General features: G+C 42.6%; 1 long non-coding RNA gene and 1 other non-coding gene across 2 annotated transcripts; both read right to left on the reverse strand.

The window, feature by feature from the left end:
* Positions 1–713: 713 nt before the first annotated feature.
* On the reverse strand, positions 714–8,126 carry LOC139578070 (uncharacterized). The gene is made up of 3 exons (XR_011675485.1): positions 7,674–8,126; positions 2,188–2,263; positions 714–1,934 (listed from the first exon to the last, which is right to left on the reverse strand). It is a non-coding gene; the product is annotated as an uncharacterized lncRNA (long non-coding RNA).
* On the reverse strand, positions 2,030–2,118 carry LOC139579905 (small nucleolar RNA SNORD60). Its single transcript, XR_011675913.1, has one exon. It is a non-coding gene; the product is annotated as a small nucleolar RNA SNORD60 (small nucleolar RNA).
* Positions 8,127–9,053: the final 927 nt, after the last annotated feature.

Below are 9,053 nucleotides of genomic sequence, written 5' to 3' on the forward strand. Positions count from 1 at the left end.
ACCACATCCAGGGACTTCTACTGGGTTGTTTTTGGCCACAACTCAATAATGGAAGTCAACTATGAAAATGCTACATTACCATGTTATGAATTTGTTTTATATTTGTCATCTTAAAATGACAGACTCATCTTAAAATAGCTAGGTGGGACAATATCACAGGCATAGAGAAAGAACATTTGTCCTCCAAGTGGAATCAGAGGTAATGGGTGGGGGTGAAGAGGATTACTTAGAATGCTGTTTGAAGAGGTAGTTTGATGGTATCAGAAGAAATCTGCAGTGACTCCGTCCTAGCTTCAGGGGGAAGCTGGTTCCACCGTTCGGGTGCCAGGACAGAAGAGATTGGACTGGGGAGCTGTCCTCCTGGAAGGCTGGGAGTGCCAAGAGATGGTAGAACAGTGCTCAGGTTGGGGTGTAGGGTTTGAGCATAGCAGTATGGAGGGCAGGGCATCTTGCTGTTCTGTACCTAAGCAACACGGTCAGACTTAGTTTCCTTTGATAGTTTAACCAGACACCTTTCAAAGGCATCTATTAAACCTCATCCACAGGCAAATTGCTAGAGCATGTCTATGGTGATACTTTAGTGACCCCTATTGGTAAGTCAGTACCACCAATGACAACTATTACAAAGACAGCTTGCAGTGATCTGTAATAGTTACAGAACTATGACCTAAACAGGAACTAGCATCCAATCACATTCACACAAACTACCAGAACACATTATAAAAACCTTTATTAAATACCTTAACAGAACATAGAACCAAGGTCTTCATACGAGACCATACTGCTGCTGACTGTAGAGTCCATTTACAGGCAGGGTGAAAACAGAAATTGTAAACAATAGTAATGAAACAATAAAACTACAGCCGACATAAATAAAAACACTCTGTGCCAAAATCCTAAAGTACCCATTAAATGCCAGGTGCCCTGTTCTGGGCCAACTAATTTGCCCGTGTCCTTAGTGGCACTTAACCATATAACTGGACAGTAGTATAGGGCTGCAGTTCAAACAAAAGACTAGGCCAAAAACCCTCAACTTAAGCCCTTGGGGGAATCCTGTCACCATCTTGGCGGGCGGCGCAAATTATTAGCCAAGCAGGAGAAGTTTGCAACGTAAGGACCGCAGCCCTCGTTTTATTTGTCAATTTACAAGTGTAAGTAAAAACTAACAAATCAGTACTAAATTGTACTACTAATGCACATGACAGCACATCTCGTAAAGTAATATTTGTTTAGCTTTTGGAAATTGTATTAATACATTTATCTTCAGAAGTTCCTGCTAGACAAGCTAACGGGAGTTAAATAATCTGCTAGCTAACATACAGTTTGTGTAAATTAATAATTATATATTTAGACATGCAATCATAATTGACTGTAGCACATAAAAGCACCCACAAGCTACCCGGTGGCTAAAAAGATAATCGCTGGAAGAACGAGCAATGGATTTCCAGGCCAGGGCAGTCCATTTAAAAACCATTCCTTCCTTGCCCTGCAAGTGTGTACTCGTCAGGCAGCATTAGTCATCAGAAGTGTCCACTTAATGAGGGCTGAAGGGACAGGGTGCATCTTAAGTGTTTGGACTGCAGCCCAGGTGTGCTAAAACTAGGGCCTGTAAAAATATATCATCAAGAACCAGAGCAGTGTTTTATCAGACCTCCCCCCAGCTACCGTTGAATCATTAAATGTACAATCCAGGGTTATAACAGTCTAGTCTCTTGAACTTGCCCAATTGATTACAAGATGTAGCTAATGATTTGGCCCACATACAATGCTTAGTTTGATACATAGCACATATACTGGATAACACCAGCTGTGGGCAGTAACCTCCCCTTCAACACGTTGGAATTCAGCACCCTTCTGATTCTGAAACGCAACACTCCAGAGAAACCACAGGATGGGCAGCCATTATGGTAGGAAGCCCCTCCCGTTTATGGAACCTGAAACAGAGGAACAGTTGAGGTCAGCGTAGATCCAAAACCTCACGTAAGCTAGTTTGACAGGCTACAGTACCACCTTTACATAGTTACTACCAGGGCCTCAGAGTGGAGTTCGAATCAGAGGCTGTTACCAGCTCTCATACGAGGTGTCAGAAAAGTTATTTTAGTTTTGTCATCACTGGCTCACTGCTACTATACATCAACAATCACTAGAAAACAAAGTAATGCCTGAGCAGTAGTAGGGGTTGTTTACCAGAGGGCCGAGGGATGGTGGATCACTGCAGGTCACATGGTCTCAGATTGACCAAACAGACTGAAGCATTGAGAGCCTGGTGGGAGAAATCAGAGCAATCATATCAGGGATGCTAACTGGTGAGGGTCCAAAAAGACAACACAGAAACATTAAATATATTTTTTAGCTAGACCAACATAATGGAAGATTTAGAGTGATAAAACATCTCATTCCATTAATATGGAGTTGGTCCCCCCTTTGCTGCTATAACAGCCTTCACTCTTCTGGTAAGGCTTTCCACTAGATGTTAGAACATTGGTGTTGGGACTTGCTTCCTTTCAGCCATGAGCATTAGTGACGTCGGGCACTGATGTTGGGCGATTAGGCCTGGCTCGCAGTTGGCGTTTCAATTCATGCCAAAGGCATTCGATGGGGATGAGGTCAGGGCTCTGTGCAGGCCAGTCAAGTTCTTCCACACTGATCTCAACAAACCATTTCTGTATGGACCTTGCTTTTGTGCTGAAACAGGAAAGGGATTTCCCCAACTTTTGCCACAAAGTTGAAAGCCCAGAATCGTCTAGAATGTAATTGTATGCTGTAGCGTTAAGATTTCCCTTCACTGGAACTAAGGAGTCTAGCCCAAACCACGAAAAACACCCCCTGGCCATTATTCCTCCTCCACCAAACTTTACAGTTGGCAATATGCATTCGGGCAGGTAGCATTCTCATGGCATTCGCCAAACTCAGGTTCATCTGTCAGACGGTGAAGCAACTACCTCATCCCCGTATTGGTATTCATTTATCTTGCTCCTTTGCACCCCAGTATCTCTACTTGCACATTAATCTTCTGCACATCTATCACTCCAGTGTTTAATTGCTATATTGTAATTACTTCGCCACTACGGCCTATTTATTGCCTTACCTCCCTAATCTTACCTCATTTGCACAGACTGTATATAGATTTTTTCCTATTGTGTTATTGACTGTAGGTTTGTTTATTCCATGTGTAACTGTGTTGTTTGTGTCGCACTGCTTTGCCTTATCTTGGCCAGGTCGCAGTTGTAAATGAGAACTTGTTCTCAACTGGCCTACCTGGTTAAATAGAGGTGAAAAATTAATTAGAAAAACTCCAGAGAAAGCATTTCCATTGCTCCAGAGTCCAATGGCGGCGAGCTTTACACCACTCTAGCCGACGCTTGGCATTGCGCATGGTGATCTTAGGCTTGTATGCGGCTGCTCGGCCATGGAAACCCATTTCATGAAGCTCCCGACGAACAGTTCTTGTGCTGACATTGCTTCCAGAGGCAGTTTGGATCTCGGCAGTGAGTGTTTTAACCGTTGGGCAGACTATTTTTACACCCTATGCGCTTCAGCACTCAGCGGTCCCATTCTGTGAGATTGTGTGTCTTACCATTTTGCGGCTGAGCGGTTGTTGCTCCTAGACGTTTCCACTTCACAATAACAGTACTTACAGTTGACCAGGGAACCTCTGGCAGGGCAGAAATGTGACGAACTGACTTGTTAGAAAGGTGGCATCCTATGACGGTGCCACGTTGAAAGTCACTGAGCTCTTCAGTAAGACCATTCTACTGGCAGTGTTTGTCTATGGAGATTGCATGGCTGTGTCCTCGATTTTATACACCTGTCAGCAACGGGTGTGGCTGAAATAGCCAAATTCACTAATTTGAAGGCGTGTCCACATATTGTGTATACAGTGTATATGGGTGTGGGGAATACTCTTCTACTTTCTTCCTCTCAGACCTGATTAACATTGTTGTGTTTGGCCATCAGGGCCAACAGTCAGCAACAATCAGCAGTATGTCTGCACTGGGTCAAACTGGTACTTCCTGTCAGTGACACTCGAAATGTTTAGCTTCTGATCTGATTTGTTATCTTGTTGTTTATCACACCATTAGTAGAATTCATATGACCTGGTTCCCATGCAGTTAAAACACAACGTATGAGGTTCTGGACATTTATTATTTTGTTTGTTTGGTTTTACTATAGTAAAACAATTAAAATTCGGACAAGTGGGAACATTTTACCCAATCCGCACAAGGAAAAAGGCTATTTTAGGCTTAGGTTTTGGATGAGAAACAATTGTTTGGTTCCAACAAAGATAGTTAAAAACAAATGTTTGTGTCTGATGACAATGGCAGTGTCTTTTTATTTCCCTCTCCTGCTATTTATTGGTGTGGCGTAAGAGGTTGCCATGGTACCCAACCCACCCAGAAAATGTGCAATATGTAGCAGGCAGCATGAGCGAATAAACAGTTGTAATTTAAATGAACAAAATGCAGCCCCACATTACAATGTATTGGTTAACCACAGCATGTTGATTTCTAGTTGAGTCATTTATTAGTGAAAAGGAATCCAACAATGCCATTGTTAATGTGCAAATATTGTACTAAACAAAAATATGAAAAGGAACGTTACATTTCATATAAGGAAATCAATCAATTGAAATAAATTAATTAGGCCCTAATCTATTGATTTCACATGACTGGGCAGGGGCGCAGTCATGGGTGGGCATAGCCCCACCCACTTGGGAGACTGGCCCACCCAATCAGAATGAGTTTTTCCCAACAAAAGGGCTTTATTACAGACAGAAGGGGGGCTGGATGTAGAGACCCTGGGTTGGCGTGGTTACACGTGGTCTGTGGTTGTAAGGTCGGTTGGACATACTGCCAAATTCTCTAAAAGGATATAATAGGAGGTTTATGGTAGAGAACTTAACATTAAATTCTCTGGCAACAGGTCTGGTGGGACATTCCTGCAGTCAGCACACAAATTTGCCCACTCCCTCAAAACTTCAGACATCTGTGGCATTGTGTTGTGTGACAGAACTGCACGTTTTAGTGGCCTTTTATTGTCCCCCGGCACAAGGTGCACCTGTGTAATGATCTTGTTTAATCAGCTTCTTCATATGCCACATCTGTCAGGTGTATCAATTATCTTGGTAAAGGAGAAATGCTCACTAACAGGGATGTAAACAGGGATGGAACATTTCTGGGATCTTTAATTTCAGCTCATGAAACCAACACTTTACATGTTGTGTATATTTTGCTCAGTGTAGTGGTACTAGCTGTGGATTCTAGAGATTACCAACTAATACAAAAGGCCATTTCAAATCTGGACCTCAAAGCCAGCTCCATTTTTATTCTTCCCCTCTAATCAAGGTCTGATTTAGACCTGGGACACCAAGTGGATGCTATTAATTATCAGGTAGAACAGAAAATCAGCAGTACTCTAGACCTCCAGGATCTGATTTGAATATCCCTGTATTACACCATGAAGTTATATTGTCAGCTAAAGATTATCCCCGTTTTTACATATGTTTGTTATTCGCCTTGCCTGGGATAAAGCAGAACACACATTTTAATTTGTGAACAATGAATGGACAATAAAGTAATCTTCTTCTCCTAGATGCTACACAACAAGCATGTGATGGTGCGTGTGGGAGGAGGCTGGGAGACCTTTGAGAGCTACCTTCTGAAACACGACCCATGTCGGATGCTCCAGATCTCCAGAGTGGAGGGGAAGATCTCTCCCATGTCCTCCAACACCAAGGACCTCACCCCAGACAGCTACCTGGTGGTGGCCGCACACCACCGCAGCAAGAAGTAAAAGATGGCCGCACACCACCGCAGCAAGAAGTAAAAGATGGCCGCACACCACCGCAGCAAGGAGTAAAAGATGGCCGCACACCACCGCAGCAAGAAGTAAAAGATGGCCGCACACCACCGCAGCAAGGAGTAAAAGATGGCCGCACACCACCGCAGCAAGAAGTAAAAGATGGCCGCACACCACCGCAGCAAGAAGTAAAAGATGGCCGCACACCACCGCAGCAAGAAGTAAAAGATGGCCGCACACCACCGCAGCAAGAAGTAAAAGATGGCCGCACACCACCGCATCAAGAAGTAAAAGATGGCCGCACACCACCGCAGCAAGAAGTAAAAGATGGCCGCACACCACCGCAGCAAGAAGTAAAAGATGGCCGCACACCACCGCAGCAAGAAGTAAAAGATGGCCGCACACCACCGCAGCAAGAAGTAAAAGATGGCCGCACACCACCGCAGCAAGAAGTAAAAGATGCCCGCACACCACCGCAGCAAGAAGTAAAAGATGGCAGCAATTAAACCGTTGAAAACCCTCCCACTTTCTGGCCAACAGATTTTCTTGTGGAGTTATCATTCAATAGGGTTTTCAGTACATTTAACTAAAACCATCCCTTTAAATACGCTGTACCTTTTTAATTAGAATTGTCAGACTCACTAGAATACATGGAGAGAACGGTTCAGAATATTAGAGATCAATGAAAGAAAGCCATCTAAATATATATACATATTCTTCTCCTTTTCAGCACCAATTGGTAGATTTAAAAATACTCTGATCTTGTATATTATTTAGGGTTAGGAAAGTATACTGAACAAAAATATAAAATGCAACAATTTCAAAGATTTTGATGAGTTACAGTGTTATATAAGGAAATCAGTCAATTGAAATAAATGCATTGGGGCCTAATCGATGGATTTCACATGCCTGGGCAGTGGCACAGCCATGGTTGGGCCGGGAAGGGGATAGGCCCACCCACTGGGGAGCCAGGCCCACCCACTTGGGAGCCAGGCCCAGCCAATCAGAATGATTTTTTCCCCACAAAAGGGCTTTATTAGACAGAAATACTCCTCCACGCAGCTGTGGTGGACATTCCTGCAGCCAGCATGCCAATTGCAATTTAATCAGCTTCTTGATATGACACACCTGTCAGTTGGATGGATTGTCTTGGCAAAGGAGAAATGCTCACTAACAGGGATGTAAACACATTTGTGCACAACATTGGAGAGAAATAAGCTTCTTGTGTGTATGGAACATTTCTGGGATCTTTTATTTCAGCTCATGAAACCAACACATGAAATGTTGTATTTATATTTTTGTTCAGTGTAATTTTGAATAATAAAAACTGTTTTGGATAACTTTTAGGCACAACATATATTGGTGAATCAAAAATAGTGATTAGATTCATCCTGAAAGTTGACATTCAATTGTTCAAAACATGAAATATTGGAAAGTGAGAAATGTGTACAATAGAGGTTGAACGGTAGTCTATAAATTATACCATAATCCCCAATAATCATGGAACTGTGATGACAACGGTCCCGTCGTCGTGAACCGTACGCCAGGCTAACCTGCTACGGTGTGGTCGGAGTTCCATAATGATTGAATCAGGCTACATGTCCTAAATTACTGCACAACTTGTAACACGTTAGGCTAATATGATCTACTACCGCTAGTGATTATCAGGAACAACCACACGAACGTGACAGAGGGGGGTAAACTAACGATGTAATGGAGTGATGCAAAATGTAATGAAACTAACAGTAAAGTGACAGTTTATTTGGGTATTACCGTGGAGATCCTATGAAATTACTGTGTGATCGACCTTGTTCATTGTTTCATCACGCGTAAAGGTGGTGGAATTAAATCAAGGTTAGAATCTGTAGACTCACCTCTGCCACACCTTCATTTCTTTGATCTCCACCCCAAAGGAATATCGGGTGAATAGCATGCTATTCTCATGCTTCAATTCAAGGTCAGAAAACCATTTATATTTTTTAAAGGCAATTACTTGCCATTTACGCGCGCTCGGATAGGAATTCCCTCCATAATGATTTAGTTATTTGGGATGTAAGAATTTATAGATCGTTCCTTTGACGATAGCTAACTGATGATGGTTACCTACTACCGGAGCGAGAAATTAAGACGTTCGTGATGAGGATGTGACTTCCTGTATCTGGTCTTGCATCTCTCCTAGATGATGTCGGCCACAGTTGAACACCACTCCCAACAGTGATTGCATCTCTTCTAGATGATGTCAACTACAAAACAGACGGCGGGCAGCAGGCTTGAGTTATCCATCACCTGATCTTGCTGTCACCAACGACCCTGTTTTTTATCATGTCACGACGGTCGTTTAGGTGCAATAAACTAACTTATTTTTTTTGTTGAATTTGCTCTCAGAGATTATGCAAGTATGTTAATCTTATGTTTCTAACAAATTAATTTCAGAACATTCTTGTGCTTTGAGGTGGAATGACCCATAAAAGATTTTAACAATTTTTGACAGAAATGTGATAGATTTTTTTGTGTCTGGGATTGAGGCTGGAATATGTGGTACTAAAAGCATTTTTGTTACCATGGGTACTTTGGTTGTCAGTGATTTTCTTTGTTAGTTCCCTTTGTTGTGAGCGACATTGAGTTTCTCTTGTGGAAACGTAACAATTGAATGAATGCTAAACCAAACAAGAGTTTAAAAGGGGTTCTAACAGAAACCCATCATGGATGCCCACTAGGTTTGCCTCTAAAAAGACAAACCCCACAGCAATTTAGAATAGGGAGTAAAAAGACTATGGAGCGAAAACAAGCAGGGGAAACCAAAACTCAGCCTTCTTTCAAATTGAACTCGCACCTCAGCTGACGTAGCCCTCTCAAGCTCAACTGGAGCACTGGGCTGGTCAGTCCTAAGTAGCACCTGGGCCAATAGGTGAAACACCTTCCCACTGAGATGGCAACCAGCACAGTTGTAACTGACGAGGTGACAATCTGTGCACCCTAAGTGCCAAAAGTCCAACCTAAAAAAACAAAACCTGTAGCAAGTGAACATACAGTATGATTGCTGTAATAGTGGGTATATTCTGAACTTGGGAGTGAGTTTTCCCAAATGTATATTTTTTATTTCACCTTTATTTAACCAGGTAGGCTAGTTGAGAACAAGTTCTCATTTGCAACTGCGACCTCGCCAAGCTAAAGCAAAGCAGTTCGACACAAACACAGAGTTACACATGGAACAAACAAACACAATAGTAACGTCTATATACAGCATGTGCAAA

Source organism: Salvelinus alpinus, chromosome 6 (assembly GCF_045679555.1).
Source record: "Salvelinus alpinus chromosome 6, SLU_Salpinus.1, whole genome shotgun sequence".
NCBI classification, from domain to species: Eukaryota; Metazoa; Chordata; class Actinopteri; order Salmoniformes; family Salmonidae; genus Salvelinus; species Salvelinus alpinus.